Here is a 15548-nt window from a genome sequence, read left to right as displayed (position 1 = left end):
TTACTATTTTACATTCCAAGCAGAAGTTTATGAGAATTTCAGAATCTCCTAAAATTAAATTCAAAATATTATGTTTATTTATAAGTACTCATTTCTCTAGGGAAAGGGTCCATAGCCTAAATATTTGCAGCAAACGTATTTCCGATAATGATGTTTTCATTTTATTTATTTTATCTTTTGCCATTGCATAATAAGTATCCATTTGGTTCTAATTTTTTTAAAGCAGTTATTTATTTCTAATTTTTTCCACTTCATTAAATAAATCTATTTCATGGGAAAGCTTTCTTCCTGTCTTCCTCTCTTTTATCCTTAATTGTCATGATGCAGAATTCTTCCAAGAGCTTCACTTATGCTTTCTTTTAGGGTGTTCATTATGTAGCTTAGCTTTTATTTTTGCTGTTCTAGTTTTTTTTTTTTTTGAGGCTATCTTGAAAACCTACCCTCACTCTTGTACTGATCCTAGACCTGGGCCTGCTTCTCTCAGGCCAAAAACAAGTCTGATGGAAGGATAACTCCAAATTCCTGAGTTTTGGATATGGGTAGTTGAGCACATTTCTACCTCTTAGTCAAGGCTAAATGAAAGAGTCAGCTACTGAGCCAGTAGAACAGAAAGCTGCCTTCTCTGGGTTTGGGGCAGATAACAATCTTTGCTAGCTGCTGCTAAATATTTTTTCATAATGAGAAAGTGAGACAGACCTAGTCTGACAATATACGTAGCCAGTGATTGTATTATTTACTATTTGGTACATTCATACGTATTATATAATATTTACTATTATTGTTTAGTATAATTATAAAATATTATGGTATATTGAATTATATTATTTGGTATATGTATATAACAAACTGACCCCAGTAGAAGTAGTTCTTATTCTAATCCAACAGCAATATCACTCTTTGAATGTATGTGGCATCCAACAGTTTGGTAGGGCTGCTAAAATAAGCAGGACAGTGTATATTAGGTCAGGAAACTGTTTCCGCTGAAGACGTGAGGGAGCTTTGAGACCTTTTTCAAAGAACTATCTATGGAAGATCCATTGAGATCAGTTATTCCATGGTACTGCCATTTTACCACTTTGGAAGAGAGTTGGGCATTGCCAACTAATCACAAATACACTCACACCCTATACACCGTCAGTCCCACTCCTAGGCAACACACACATGCATGCGCGTTCAATAGAAATGTGTTTGCTTGCACCAAAAATGTATATTCATAGCTGCACTTTGGGTTGTATCCCCAAACCATAAACCATCCCAATGTCCATCAACAACAAAATGAATAAATCCACCACAGAAAATCCATACAATGGAATTCCACACAGCAATGAAAATAAATGACGTGTTGCTACCTGCTACAACACGAATGCATCTTACAAATATCATGTTGGGCAAAATAAACCAGATATAAAAGATACATAGTGTATGACTCTCTTTATATAACTGTTCAAGAAATAGGCAAACAAATCCACTGTGTATGAGTATGCATGCTAAAGTGGCAAAACTATAAAGAAAAGCAAGAGAGTTATTAAGATATTCTATATCCTAGTCAGGGGATCAGTTACTTTCCTGGAGGGAGAAGAGGATAGAGGTTGCGTGCTGGGTGATGGCTCGTGCTTAGGAGGGTTTTGTGTGTTCTCAAATCATTGTGACACAGTACTGATTTTTGTAGTTTTCCCTATAATACCTATATTTAAAAACTTATTAAAAGAAAGGCTAAAAAAATAAGTCCTCCTGGGCTTCCCTGGTGATGCAGTGGTTAAGAATCCGCCTGCTAATGCAGGGGACACGGGTTCGAGCCCTGGTCCGGGAAGATCCCACATGCCGCGGAGCAACTAAGCCTGTGCGCCACAACTACTGAGCCTGCGCTCTAGAGCCCGTGAGCTACAACTACTGAAGCCCGCGTGCCTAGAGCCCGTGCTCTGCAACAAGAGAAGCCACAGCAATGAGAAGCCCGTGCACCGCAACGAAGAGTAGCCCCCGCTTGCCGCAACTAGAGAAAGCCCGCACGCAGCAACGAAGACCCAACACAGCCATAAATAAATAAATAAATAAATAAAAGTCCTCCACAGAGCTCTGTGATGACCTAGATGGGTGGGATGGGGGGGGGAGGGAGCTCCAAGAAGGAGGGCATATATGTGTACATATAGCTGATTCACTTCGTCGTACAGCAGAAACTAACACAACATTGTAAAGCAATTATACGCCATTAAAAAAAAAAAAAGCCCTCCAGCCACTGTCTGTGGCGGCTGGTCTGGGAAGACCATGCACTGGCCACAGCTGCCCTTTCTCTGTCTTGCTGGCTCCTGTCTGTGCTGACACCCGCCCCCTGGCCAATCGCCTCTGCCTCTCCCACATATGCTGCTTAGTTCTGCGTGCTCCCAAATCTGCATCTCAGATTGCCTTTGGGGATGATGTTTTGATGTCCCACCCATATTCATCTGGTCTTCCAGGTGCCTCATCTTCGGTTCATTTCCTCTCCTACAGGTGCTCATGGCTTTGAGCTACTGTAGCTGGAAGTAGGTCCACCCTTCCCATGCTCTTTGTCCCCAGAGACCAGACACACAAATATCATCCAGTGGCTTAATATCCCCCCCCGACCCCCCAGCAACCAGCCTGAGAAGGCGTGTGTGCATCCTTTTATCCCAAACAGCCTTTTCTCTGTTTTGTCAACTGTAGGGAAAGAGACTTCGGAGAGGCATCCGGTAGAGGGAAGGCCACATTACACTGATTAATTGGCTTTCAATTCAAAAGAACAAATCGCTATCCTCAAAGTGAACTTACCAAATATGTCTTATTAAAAAAAAAAAAAATCACTGACCATTTTCTCAAAGGGCACACTTATTAAAAGTGGTTTGAGGATAGAATGGGAACAAATGTTTATTGATTTCCTACTATGTGCCAGACATTGTATTAAACTCTTACGTAATCCCACCTTATGGAGCGTGTGCTGTTACCTCCAGTGTATCGGTGAGGAAAGTGGGGCCCGCGGAGGGTCACTGGTGCACCCTTGCTCGCTCTGGTAATGATGGAGAGAATCCCGGACTGAAACTCTGCTGGGCTTGGCTCCAAAACAAAGACTCTTTCCACACCATTATGGTGGAGAGCTTCTGGACAGGATGATATATAGGGCAGACCTGGCAAAATAAATATGTTACATTGTAAACATCAGACAAGTCAGATATTTGCAAGGTGGGACAGGAGAGATCTTTCTGCCTGTTACCTCTATACTACCCTTGAGTGAACAAAGTAATTATTGGTTGGGGCAAACTCATGGCATCTGGATAACTCATTAGCTCTTATTTGTTTAAAGTCTGATGGTGTATGACAAAAGGATTTGTTCCAGATGTCAAAGTAGCACAATGGAGTTTAACAGCCTGTGCATTTAGAAAAGCTTCACTGCAGGAAATCACTGGAGGTCACTGAGGCAGAGAGAGGCTGGTCAACGCCGGCTCAGCCTCACAATAAGTCCCCAGCTCTCCTCCTGGGAAGTCACCACTTTCTGTCCCAACTCATCCATAATTCTTTGTGCACGACTCAGAACGTTAATACCTTTTCCATCCTCTGAACTTGAGGTCCTTGAAGGGATTATTGAAATACATTCCTTTTGGGGTTTGCTACTGGAAAAACATTTTATCTAATACACACACACACACACACACACACACACACACACACACACACACACCCCTATTCCCATAATCCTAACTACTTAATTCAACGTGCTTTGCTTTTTCCTTTGCTTGTCAGGAAGCTCAGAGCTCAGTTTCCTAGTTCAAGTGCAGAGCTCTGCTCAGCCTAACTTCCTCATAGAATTAGGTGCCCACTCTGTCCCATGCCTTGTTTTATCACTATTTACATGGTCCTCTATTATCTGTATGAATCTTCATCCACTTTGCCCTGGTTTCTTTTCTATCTTCTTTTGCTTAAGCAAGGATTACCATTACCACCTGGCGTATCATTTATTCATATAGTAGTTTATGATCTGTATTGTAACAGGAGGGATATAAACTCCATGACAGCACAGACGTTATTTATTCTATTCACTGCTGTATCCTTGGAGCCTAGAACAGTGCCTTGAAGACTGTAGGCCCACTATGCATTTCTCTGCCAGGTCAGGCTAAGTGCTTTAGCAAACAAGCCCCTAAACTCAATGGCTTAAACCCATAAAGGGTTATTCCTCACTCAGATTGCAGCCCAAGATGGGTGAGTGGGGTCATTCTGAGACTCAGACTCTCCATTCCCTAGAGCCTCAGAATTCTCTACTGGATATTCTGCAGCTGGCCAAACACGAGGGAAAGAAAGAGGCATGAAGCGTCATGCAGCGTGCATCGCTCTGTCCACATCCCATCGTCCAGGTCCCAGCCACACACCCCTCCCTCTGTGCCCAAGAAAACAAGGAGAAGGAAAGCGGGCATATAGCAGTCTCTGCATGAATGATATCACAGGACACATTGAACATTGATAGTTTGTATTTCTTTTTCAAATCCTGGAATAATTTCATCATTAGAGGGACTAGGCTAGAGGAAAGAATGGGGTCTATTTAATATTTGGAAGTCACTTATCCCATAGTGGTTTGATTAAAAGATATTAACAAAAAGGGCCAAATCTTTTGACAACAGTCATAGCTACCACTTACTCTGGACTAGGCACTGTTCTAGGCACTTTACATTTTATTTTCTCCTCAGATATCTTTATGAGATAGGTACTACTATTGTCCTCATTTTACAGATGAGTGAACCAAGGAAGAGAGAGGTTAGGTAACTTTCCCAACATCACACAGCTAAGAAATGGCTGAACTGGGATTTGAGCCCAGGCAGTACGATTCTTGGATCTATGGATTTCCAAAGTATGAGAGCCTGCCCTAAAATGGGATGGGGTCAGCCAGACATTCTCTTTGAAGTAAGGGGTGTGTGGGGGGAAACGTGAGTGCCCTGTTGTTTCCTAGTCCAGGAGGATGGAGATGTGCTAAACCTTTACAGCCGATGCATACGGAGCCTGTTCTCCACCTACTTCTTTTATTAACAAAAATATATTGTTTTAAAAATTATTTATTTATTTATTTGGTTGTGCTGGATCTTAGTTGTGGCAGGTGGGCTCCTTAGTTGTGGCTCAAGGGCTCCTTAGTTGCGGCTCAAGGGCTCCTTAGTTGCCGCTTGCTGGCACCTTAGTTGCAGCACGTGGGCTCCTTAGTTGTGGCATGTGAACTCTTAGTTGTGGCATGCATGTGGGATCTAGTTCCCTGACCAGGGATCGAACCTGGGCACCCTGCATTGGGAGCGTGGAGTCTTAACCACTGAGCCACCAAGGAAGTCCCTCCACCTACTTCGTCTCTTTCTTACACAAATGGCTACAAATGACACAAACAGCAGTTTTCCCTCTAAATTTTATCTGTTGGTCCCACTGGCTGTAAAGGAGAAATCAGAGTACTTCATGCTCTGCTTTCTCCCCTCCTTCCTCACCCCAGCTTTTCGACAATAAAAGATATTTAATGAGCACCTATTTGGTGCCAGACACTTTTCTAAGCACCAAAGTTTGGAGGAGATGAAGACACGACAACTAAATGCAATGCATGTTCCTAATAGCATCCTGGGTCATAAATAAAAAGAGACATAGCAGAATATACGCCCAGCAGATCAAGTGCTAGGTATCTAAATATCTAGTATGATGCCAGCTGGTGATGGTGCCTCAAAGAAAACAGAGGCAAGGGTGGTCAGAGACATCCTTTCCTGAGGATGTTTGGGCAGAGCCATGAATGACACAAGAGAATCCACCACTTTAAAATGTGGAGTGAGAGGGTCCCCGGAAAAAGGAATAGCATGTTGAGACCCAGAGCTAACCACCTTTTGATTTTCGATAATTGCATGGCAACATTTTTACATTTTCAGGGTTTGTAACATTTATATTCTGCTTTTTAAAATAATTTATTTGGAAGTAATTACATACTTACAGAAGAGTTAACAAGTTCAAAGAACTCCCATAACTTCTTCACCCCTATTCCCCAGGTGTTAACATTTCATTGCATTGCTCCATATTCTCCTCCCTCCCTTTCTCTCTCTCTCTCTCTCACACACACACACACACACACACACACACACTTCTTTTTCTTCATTATTTGAGAGCAAGCTGTAGACGTGAAATCCCTTCATTTGTAAGGACTCTAGTATGTGTCCCCTAAAACAAAGATAATCTCCTACAGAGCCACCATACAAGCTTCCAGATCAGAAAGTCAACATTTTCACACTGCTTCCATCCAATCCAAAGATGCCATTCAAATTTGGCCAACGGTCTCAACTTCTCAACTATGTCTCTTTTTCCTTTATGGTCCAGGCCGCCACCCAAGGACATGTACTGTATCTCATTGTCTTGTCTGTTAGTCCCCTCCAACCTGAAACAGTTCCTTATCTTTTCTGTCTCTCACGTCCTCGACAATTTTAAAGAGTACAGGCTTCACACGCTGTCAGATGACACTCAGCGTGGGTCTATCTGACGTCTCCACAACACCAGATCCAGATCGTGCATTCCTGGTAGGGGTATCACAGACATGATGCTGTGCTCTCAGCACAGTGCTTTATGTATACACGATGTCAACTCAAGCTACGCACCACTGGTGATGTTAACCTTGATCACCTGGTCAGGCTGGTATATGCCAGGTTTCTCCACCATAATGACATCATTTTCCCTTTTGTAACTGGTTGTTATCTCGTGGGGGTATATTCTGAGATCATACCAATATTATGTACATCATCATATTACTACCCACCTACCTTAGCATGTCTGAACCAATACCTGCCTGAATCAGTGACCATAGGTCCACTATATCCAAGGACCACTATGGGCTGCCAAATAGTGATTTTCTGTTTCCATCAATCCTTTTATACTTATTAGTTTGAATTGTACTATAAGGTAGAGCTTTTCCTTCTCCTTTTGTTTATTTACATCAGAATGGACCGAGAGATTCTTACTTTATTTACTGTATTATAATCTGTAATACTTAAGCACAGTTTTGAAACCACATTTTTTTTTAGCTTCGTCCCACAGTTGGATTGATTCAATGTTTACAGCCAGTCTGTTTACCAGAGTGCTACTGTTCATTTGTTGGCTGAAGTTAATCATCTAGTATTTCTTTAACAAGACCCTATGGGATTTATATTCTCTAAGTTTTTATACCCTTTAAAATGGTTTTCTTCTTTTTCCTATAACAGCTTTATTGAGCTATAATTCACATACCATACAATTCATCCATTTGACTTGACAATTCAATGGCTTTTAGTATATTCACAGAGTTGAGAATGATTACCACAATCAATTTTAGAACATTTTTATCACGCCAAAAAGGAACTTGGTACCTATGAATAGTCACACTACATTCTTCCCACCCTCCCCCAACCCGCTCCCCCCACCAGCCCTAGGTAACGACGGATGCATTTTTTTTTTTTGTCTACATAGAGTTGCCTATTCTGGACATTTCACATAAATGAATTCATACACTATGCGGTCCTTTGTGATGGCTTCTTTCGCTTACCATAATGCTAAGTAATATTCCATTGTATGGATACACCACATTTTGTCTATCCTTTCAACAGTTAATGGACATTTGAGTTGTTCCACTTCTGGCTACTGTGAACCATGGTGCTTTGAACATTCATGTACAAGTTATTGTGTGGATGCAGATTCTCATTTCTCTTGGGTATGTGACTATGAGTGGAATTTCTGGGTCATATGGTAATTCTATGTTCAACATTTTAAGGAACAACCAAACTGTTTTCCACAGTGACTACACCAGTTTACATTCCCACCAGTAATGCACAAGAGTTACAGTTTCTTTACATTCTCATCAACACATTATTATCTATCTCTTTTATTATAGCCATCCTAGTGGTGATGAAGTGGTATTTCATTGTGGTTTTGATTTGCATTTCCCTGATGGCAATGATGTTAAGTATCTTTTTTTTTTTGGTGCTCATTGCCCACTTGTATAACTTCTTTGAAGAATATCTATTCATATGCTTTGCCTATGTTTAAATTGGATTATTCATCTTTTTATTATTGTGTTGTTAGAGTTCTTTATATATTCCAGATCTAATCCCCTTGTTAGATGTATGATTTGCAAAAATTTTCTCCCACTGTGGGTTGTCTTTTCACTCTTTTTATGGTGTTCTTTGAAGCACAAATATTTTTCATTTGGATGAAGTCCCATTTATCTATTTTTCCATTTGTTGCTTGTGGTTTTGGTGTCATATATAAGAAATTATTTCTTAATGCAAGTCATGAAGATTTAACTCTATGTTTTCTTTTAAGAGTTTTATGTTTAGCTGTTACATTTAAGGTTTTGATCATTTTGACTTAATTTTTGTATGTGCTGTGAATTAGGGGTCCAGCTTCATTTTTTTGCATGTTGATATCCTGTTTTCCCAGCACCATTAGTTCAAAAGACTAGTCTTTCTGCCATTGAATTGATTTGGTACCCTTGTCAAAAATCAATCGAATATAAATGCTAGGGTATATTTCTAGACTCTCAGTTATTTTCCATTGGTCTATATGTTGATTCTTATGCCAGTACTAGCATGATTTTCTTTTGCCCTTGTACTTTAACAAAAGTTATACTGGGTATAAAATGGTTGGGTCTTCATTTCTTACCTTGAAGATTTTGGGAGTGTGACTCCACTGTCTCCAGCACTGAATATGGAAAAGTCTGAGGCCCCATCCAATGATTTTTTTAAAAATTTATTTTATTTATTTATTTTTGGCTGTGTTGGGTCTTCATTGCTGCGTGCGGGCTTTCTCTAGCTGTGGTGAGCGGGGGCTACTCCTCGTTGCGGTGCACGGGCTTCTCATTGCGGTGGCTTCTCTTGTTGCGGAGCATGCGCTCCAGGCACACAGGCTTCAGTAGTTGTGGCACGTGGACTCAGTAGTTGTGGCTTGCGGGCTCTAGAGTGCAGGCTCAGTAGTTGTGGCGCACGGGCTTAGTTGCTCCGTGGCATGTGGGATCTTCCCGGACCAGGGCTCGAACCCATGTTCCCTGCATTGGCGGGCGGATTCTTAACCACTGTGCCACTAGGGAAGCCCCAATCCAGTGATTTTTATCCTTACAGCTTCCTTGATATTTTGATTCAATGCTTCTTTTTCTGTAATGGTCACTATTTCTTAGGATATCTCTTGGTGCTAATAGTTCCATGCCAGTTTTTCTTGAGAGCATGGTGTGCTTTCATTATGTGCATTCGATCTTTATTTTACGGAAAGTTTTCTTGGACTAAAATCTTACAATTTTTTTGTTTCATTATTTTAGTGTCTTCTTTGGGGACAATGCCTATGGCAAGTTGGAACTCTTTTGACTTTATTCTCTTCATAGATATGTAAGTAGGTAGATAGAACACAATACGGAGAAATAATATAGAGATCGATATTATATACATATATGAGTTTATAGAATATATGTATAGTCTTTGGTTCTTCCTTTATGTTCATTTCTGCTTGATTTTCTCAACCCTTTCCTCCATAATAAACTACTGTGCTTTCAACTATACTAACTCTTCTTTATCTTTTCTTTAATGTAGCTTGTATTTCTCAGAATTTTTATATTTCTGTTTCCCTCTTGTTCACTTCTTTCCGCCCGCTTCAGTTTCAGCTCATTCTGTTACGGTGCCATATATTCTCTGTGTGCTTACATTTCTGCTTTGAGCTTTATTTTTAAATATTGATACTTTATTAAAATATCCTTTAATGAATGAAACTGTAGTGCCACTATTCCTCTGTTCAAAGACCACGTTTCTCTCTATGCATTTCTCATTTGCCATTTTCTCCCACTTTTGACCTTTTTTCTTGTATAGTTTCTATACAGTTCTTGTCTTGGTCCCTTTTATATGATACTTTGTCTTTGACTGAAGTGTGCTTTTTTTCTGGACATACAATTTGTGTAAGGATTCTGTGTTGGGAAGGGTAGAGGCTGTTATTAGGGACAGAACTCAACCTCCCTGCTGTCCAATGAAGTTGCTCAGGACTCTTTGGTGCCCATGTGAGTAGGTCCTGTCTCTCCTCAGCTGATAGAAACATGCTCCCACCGCTGTCCCTCTTGCCTGCTCTGCCCATTGACGGATTGCTTCCTGCAAGTGGGGTGCCCTGTCCCAGCGGTGTTAAGCACTCATAAGCACGTACAGGGAGGGAGTTAACAAAATAGCAACTGTAGCTGTCTTTGAAGTATTATGCCATGTGATGCTTTTATTCTGTTCTTTATACTTTTCTATAATTTCAGTTTTAAAATGTATATTATCTCTATAATCAGAAAATTGATGCATTTTATTAAGAGTAGAAGGTCCCCATGGCTACAGTGGAGTGAAAGGACTCAGGTGAGTGGGAAAGCTGAATCTACAAGCTAGTCCTTGTGAAGTGCCCTGGACTAAATAGCTAATGACAAGCCAACTGAGGGGGCCATAGGGCTCAGACCTGGCCAGGCAAAATTGGCCACTACAGTTAAAGAAAGTTAACTGAAAAAAAAAAAAAAAAAAAGAAAGTTAACTGTACAGGTTAAGCAGGGAAAAAAACCCCACAAAAACCCTGAAGCAAGGCTGGACAGAGGGGAAATCTTATACATCGCAATCATTATTATAATCATCAAAACTCCGATGGGAGAGGAAATTGAAGCTCTGAGAGGTTAGGTAAATTGCCCAAAGTCCCTCCATTGTGACGATGCTGATTAAGTCCTGCTCTTGTAATTCCACATCCCAAGGCCTTTCCTCTCCTTCCTGCCTACTTATTAGCCCTCCAGCTGGGTGACTCAGTGTATGGCGATGCTATTAACCAAGAGAGGGGATACTGGGGGGGGAAGGGAGGCAGCTTGCAGGGAGAGATAATGAGCTCTGTTCTGGACGTGATGAGTTATTGTGAGTGGAGTGCTCCCAGCTCCACGGCTGGAATAACACAGAGGCAGAGGCGTCATTTCATGCGAAAGCCCACTGTTCCTGTCACCTCGCTCCTGTCAGTCAAACGAGGAAAGAAAATAATGTTTCTAGAACCCTTGCTGGTGGCTGTCTTTCTCCCAGAATGAAACCACCTAGCACAGATGACACTGGGATCTCAAAGAGACAGGATCTGACAGCGCCTGCTCTGAATGATCCACGGGCCAAAGGGGATGAGGATGAGCTCCTGGCATCCATCCTGCTCCAGGCTCTTGGGTGGGGGCATTCCAGACACCTTGCGGGGGGGGGGGGTGGTAGGGGAGTGGTGACAGCCTTATTGAACTATTTTGTAACTTGAGAGATTTGCCTTCCCCATTGTGGTCCTAAGCAACCGGTCTCAGGGGATTTTATCAGGGCCAAGTTTTCCCCTTAAGATTGACAAGCACAAGCACGGCATCCTGATCTATCCATTCTCCGCCTCTGTGCAGAGACCAGTCTGCCAAGACTGATGGCGAGGGTTCCAACCACAACAACACAGTAACAGAAAAATACACCCAGCCAAACGAATGCAACTTGTGTGAGATAAACTTTTTGCAAAAGAGGCAGTTGTTGAATTGCAAGCCTATTTTTAAAGTGTAACTGTATAGAAAAAAAATGGTAGGCTAACTCTTTTTCTTTCTGGTTGAAATAGTCTAACAGGCCTGTGACTTGCATTTTTTTTTTTTTTTTTTTTTGGTATCAAATTTGGATTCAAATTCAGACTCTGCCACTTAACCGTTCTGTACCCTTGGGTAAGTAGTTTAGTCTCTAAACCTCAATTTGCTCATAATCCAATGGGCATCATAACACCAGTCTCCTAGCATTCTTGTGAGGATTCTATTAAATGAGATAATGTGTGGAAAACATTCAGCACCGGGTTTGGAACATAGCAAGTGCAAAATAACTAGCAGCTATCATCAATATTCTTTTGCAAAATGCAATATGTACCCAAGTCCCCATGTCCCCACAAAAATATCGTGCCCTGTACCCAGTATGATTTTAGCTCTTGAGAACGGATGTGGCAGCCACGGTGCATTCTGATGTCTTCTTAGAGCCTCCTCTATAGGTGAACTCCCTGCTCCAGCATTTATGCAAAGCGAGCCTGTTATAAAATGCAGCAGTGACAATGTCCGCGGGTTAGGAATCGTCTCTAGGCGGTAAGCAGATGAGAGCAGAGGCCACTTTTTGTTTTATGCATCAGTTTGTCCCCAGCATCTAGTACAGCCTCTGGTGTATGATGTCCTAACATACATTTTAAGACTGAATAAGTTCATTACCTGCTATATGTCAACATCATTCCAGGTGCTCTGCAGACTTTGCTTCAATTCTTTTCTACACCCTTGAAAATGGACTGACTCCCAGATCAGTGAGGAGGATCAGCTAGGTGATGCTGTGGTAACAAACACGCCTCCAATCTTAGTGGCTTGTAACAGTTCTTCATCACTGACACTACATGTCTGATGCTTGCTCAGCTGGCAGCTTTCCTCCCAAGCTTCCTCACTCCAGGATCTAGGGAATGGAGCAGCCACTGTTGCCAGTCCCAGGGGCACAGAGGAAAAAGCAGGATGGTTTGCAAACCGGCTGTTAACTCCCTCGAAGTGCTCATGGCTCTCTTGTGCTCACGTGTCACCTGACCATGCCTGATGTCAAAGGACGTGGGACGGGGGTAGTAGAACCCCATCGAGTGTCTGGGAGAACACATGGACTTTTTTGCGAACAGTGCTTGTTTCTTCATGAGGGAAGCTGAGACCCTTGGTGGAATAACTTAGCCAGATGTTAAGGAAATGAATCATGGTCTGTTTGAATCCAGAGCGCATTGCATCCAGTTTGTCTTTTTGGTCTGCCTGTTTCTCCTGTCTTCATGGAGCCAAATATTTGGTCTCTGTAGGCGATCTGCTTTCCCCTAGATTTGAATAGACTGAGTAAATATAATCAGGTTGCCATTTTACATAAATATCAAATTCCAGCGAACTGACTCCTAGGCAGAAAGACGTTCTCCAGAACCAGAGGAATATCTAGTTGGCCAGGCCCCAGATGACACCAAGAAGCTGGCCTTTGTCACTCTGATGTGGCACAGATTTCCAGGCCATCTAAATCTAAGTGCCAAATGCTGTCAGGATGTGTTGTGGTGATGTCCTTGCCATCCAGGCAGATATTCTACTGGTAATCCAAATCTAAGCCTGCTTCTCTAAAATGGCTGACTGTTCCAGCTTTCTGAGCCACTGCTGCCCTACAAAAACAAAATGCCAATCTTGTTACCTGTGCTCCAATCCCAGAAAACTTAGAATATTTCTACTTATATAAATGTGATGGAGGAGGAAAAAGTATCTACCTTCTTTTTTTTTTTTTCTGAAACAATCACTTAGTAACTCATTATCCATCAACTGACATTTCCAAATAGTACAGTTGTTTGATTTCCATGCTTTTTAATTTTTTAAAATCATTTTCCTTCTGTGGAGTGAGTCCTGGTAATATTTGGTAAACGGACTATGAAAATGTACTCACAATACACGGTTCTTCAATCATCAGTCTCATCAGCCTCAGCCACTGAAACCTTATCTGAACCACTTACAAGAATCTGAGGGCTTCCCCGGTGGCGCAGTGGTTGGGAATCTGCCTGCTAATGCGGGGGACATGGGTTCGAGCCCTGGTCTGGGAGGATCCCACGTGCCGCGGAGCAGCTGGGCCCGTGAGCCACAATTGCTGAGCCTGCGCGTCTGGAGCCTGTGCTCCGCAACAAGAGAGGCCGCGATAGTGAGAGGCCCGCGCACCGCGATGAAGAGTGGCCCCCGCTTGCCACAACTGGAGAGAGCCCTCGCGCAGAAACGAGGACACAACACAGCCATAAATAAATAAATAAATAAATAAATTTAAAATAAAAAAAAAAAAAAAAAAAACAAGAATCTGAGCATCCCCTGGAGTTTGCACTTTTCCTTTTCCCTGGTCCTCTCTTATTGATGTGTTAAAAAAAAAAAATTAAGTGGTCACGAGTCACACAGAAGCAGACAGAAAAGGTAGAAAAGAAATGTAAACTTGTCCAAGACTTAATTTAGCAGTTCTCCACCAGGGGTATGAATCAGCCTCATTTGCATAGCTTTTTCTAATCTCTATCTGCCCAGGACTCATCCAGAACCATTGAATCAGAGATCCAGGTAGGGGGACCAGGACATGTTTATCTTTAGAAAGTCCCAGGATGTCACTTCTGCTTTGAGAACCACTGAATGAGATCATCAACCACTGAATAGCTGAGCCAGCATCCCTTTCTGACCATCCCGACCCACTCCCCTTAATACTTTGCATGTATAATTCTCATCAAATGAATAGTACACTTATAGATGTTATGTTGAGGTTAAGATGTGTTTATTCTGCTCGTCCCTACAAGTTTCTAGATGCTAATTAAGGTCATTTTCAATGTTTGTCTCCGAGTCAGCTGGAACAATAACCCTCACTTGTCAAGCAGTATGGCCTCACCGCATGCCCTCTTGTATCTTTCTGGTGCACACCAGAGGGGAGGGGACAGTTGTCTCACAAGGAATTCCTGCTGCAGCCTCCAACTCTGGCTGGTTCACCACCCTTGCTTGGGCCATCTACAAGGGCGTGCCGATCTGCCCCTAAACTCTGAATTTTCTGACTGTGACAGTGTTGTCTGTCCTTCTACCTCAACATGTCTCCAGATCTGACAGTGACCTTCCTCACTGGCTTGCAGGGAAATGTTGCCCTTTTCTTATTTATTTATTTTGATGTTGAGAGAGAAGAGAGGGGACAGGTGGGGCCACAGCTGAGTTGCACTGACTGTTAGAGACACAGTGTTTCCTTTCACCCTGCAGCTCTTCTTTCCTGCTACCATAGGCCCTGGTGACCAGGTTGGACTACACTCCTCCATCTGTAGCATTTTATCTCTCAGGAACTTCCTTCTCCTTCCTGCGAGCTAACTTCTGTTGCTTTCCCGCCTGTAGACTGTTTAGACCTCCCCGATATCTACATTTTGCATTTCATTCTCATTGTATGGTTGGCCTCTTGGGGGCGGGGTCAAGCAGGCAGGATCTCCACTGAAGGCTTCCATAGCGTCAATGCCCAGATTCACGGGGGAGAAGCTTGCAGCTCAGATCGGACAGTGAGTCGATGGGGAGGGGTCTGGTTGGGGATGTAGATGAGAATTTTATTTTTTGGACTCTTTCCCAAAGGATTTGGTGTCTGGAGAACTTTTCATCATACAAAGCAAGGTGGCAACTTTCCCAGGAAAAGGGGAGACGAGGGGAGCAGGAAAGTAGAGTGATACTCTCTGCCTCTGTTTCCACTTTGTGACAATTGGTAGCTTTCCTTCTAAACTGTAGATGCCGCTATTTAAAAGGAAACAAAGAGAACTTGTTCTATGGCTTAGCAGATCCAGGTACGCAAAGGGGCAGGGTAAGGTACGATGGGGAATACTCTGGAAGGATATCCCTTCAAAGGACAGCTATCATGCTGAGTTGCCTCTTCAGAGGAGATGAGGGAAAAGGGGCTCCAAAGCACCCTTCAGAGCTTCCAAAGGCATCCCTGTTTCGGGAGACACAGGAGCCTGATGTCTGAGAACGGAAAAGTGGGTTGTGAACTGCTTCAGACTCCTGACCCAGGATA

General features: G+C 42.5%; 1 long non-coding RNA gene across 1 annotated transcript in view; it reads right to left on the bottom strand.

The window, feature by feature from the left end:
• Nucleotides 1-15548, bottom strand: part of LOC309612686 — a 232787-nt gene that overhangs the window by 13704 nt on the left and 203535 nt on the right. The window contains exon 3 of the long non-coding RNA XR_014235340.1: nt 2955-3134. This is a non-coding gene — a long non-coding RNA (uncharacterized lncRNA). The remainder of the gene's footprint in view (nt 1-2954; nt 3135-15548) is intronic.

Source organism: Balaenoptera borealis (assembly GCF_965194805.1).
Source record: "Balaenoptera borealis genome assembly, chromosome: 16".
NCBI lineage: Eukaryota > Metazoa > Chordata > Mammalia > Artiodactyla > Balaenopteridae > Balaenoptera > Balaenoptera borealis.
Note: the sequence above shows the minus strand (reverse complement) of the source record. Positions and strands in the feature narration are given on the sequence as shown.